The sequence below is a fragment of the Atta colombica genome, unplaced genomic scaffold (assembly GCF_001594045.1).
Source record: "Atta colombica isolate Treedump-2 unplaced genomic scaffold, Acol1.0 scaffold7, whole genome shotgun sequence".
Classification (NCBI taxonomy): domain Eukaryota; kingdom Metazoa; phylum Arthropoda; class Insecta; order Hymenoptera; family Formicidae; genus Atta; species Atta colombica.
This window is the reverse complement of record NW_017259561.1, coordinates 2,026,842-2,028,499: the sequence shown is the minus strand read 5'-3', so window position 1 is coordinate 2,028,499 and position 1,658 is coordinate 2,026,842. Positions and strand designations below refer to the sequence as shown.

Below are 1,658 nucleotides of genomic sequence, written 5' to 3'. Positions count from 1 at the left end.
CCGTTTTGTCCAAAATTATTTGATCAAAAAAGTGTCAGTACGCTTAACTTAAATTATATTTATAAATCTTAAAATCTTAAAAAAAAAAATTTTTTATTTTAGAGCTTCAGACACAGCACGAACCCGTGCATCCATGTTTTTCCAGATGAAATACACATTAATAAACACTAAAACCAGAAATATTAATATTATTTAATGAAATTTTTGTAATAACTTCATAAATGTACTTTGAATATATAAAGATAATAATTCATACGCTATTTCATAAGCTATTAGTTTTCACAGAAAAAATTTACAAAAATAGTCTCTTTTTCAGCCGTCACAGTGGTGTTCCCTTAATAAATATTCATTTTTCCAGCATATAAATACGAGGGCAAATTAATAAGTTTTTAGAAAAACATAATAAAACACTTTTTTTTTATCGATTCATTTTTATTTCTCAAAATAGTCTCCTTTCTGTTCGATACACTTGATCTAACGATTCTCCAACTTTTTCAAGCCATCCGAATAATATAATTTGTCCAACCCTTCAAATTAAGCCTCTGTTTCGACAATGAGCTGCTCTCTGGCAGTGAATCTCTTTCCTCCGAACCATTTCTTCAGGTTTAGAAACAGGAAATAGTCGTAGGAGGCTAAAGCTGGCGAATATGTTGGATGGGGAAGCAATTCATTGAATTTAGCCGGGCACATGTGAATAGCCGTGCATTGTCTTGATGGAAGAGCACTTTCTTCTTCGTCAAATTTTTTTTTTTTAATGTTGAAACGGTCTAATAAGGCTGCATAGTAATCGCCATTGATCGTTTGCTTCGACAGAAGGTAATCGATATGAATTATACCGCGTGCATCCTAAAAAAAAACATCACTTTCCGACCGACTTTACAGTCTTCGCCTTCTTCAGAGCTGGTTCACCCAGTGAAGTTCATTGTTTTGACTGTTTCTTCGTCTCGGGTATGAAGCAATGGATTCACGTTTCGTCCACAGTAATGAATCGACGCAGAAATTCATCTGGATTACGTTGAAACATCTCCAAACATTATTTTGAAATCGTTACACGGTCTCGCTATGGTCCACAGTGAGCAAATGCGGCACCATCTTGCCGATAGCTTTTTCATACCCAATTGTTCGTACAAAATTGAAATCACTGTGCCATGTGATATGCCTGTGGCCTCAAGCTCGCCCACTTTCACTCGTCGATCAGTCAAAACAATATCATAGACTTTATCGATGATTTCTGCCGTAGCAACTTCAATTGAACGTCCCGAACGAGGTTCATCACATATGGATGTACGACCATGTTTAAATTCATTCACTCAATTGTATACAGCAAATGCTGGTGCAGATATGCTATGAACATTATCCAATTCAGCTTTAATTTTTTTTGGCGTTAAATCTTTCATATATAGATGTTTGATCACTGCACTCGTTTTTTTTCCATTTTGCAAAAAATGCAAAGATTGATATTGTTTACAGAAATGAAACCACGCGATGAATTCTGCTTAAAATTTAACAGTAATCTGAGAGATGCTACTTGTCAAAAAATAATGTGACATGACACTGCGAGTGTCCTCTGACAGATTTTCTAAGAACTTATTGACTTACCCTCGTAACCATTTATATTGAAAAATTGTGTGCTTGTCAGTTTAAAACTGTTGTGGCTA

The 1,658-nt window shown here is 34.9% G+C and overlaps 1 pseudogene; it reads right to left on the bottom strand.

Moving 5' to 3' along the window:
• Positions 1-432: 432 nt before the first annotated feature.
• Positions 433-1,658, bottom strand: part of LOC108692331 — a 2,082-nt pseudogene continuing 856 nt past the window's right edge.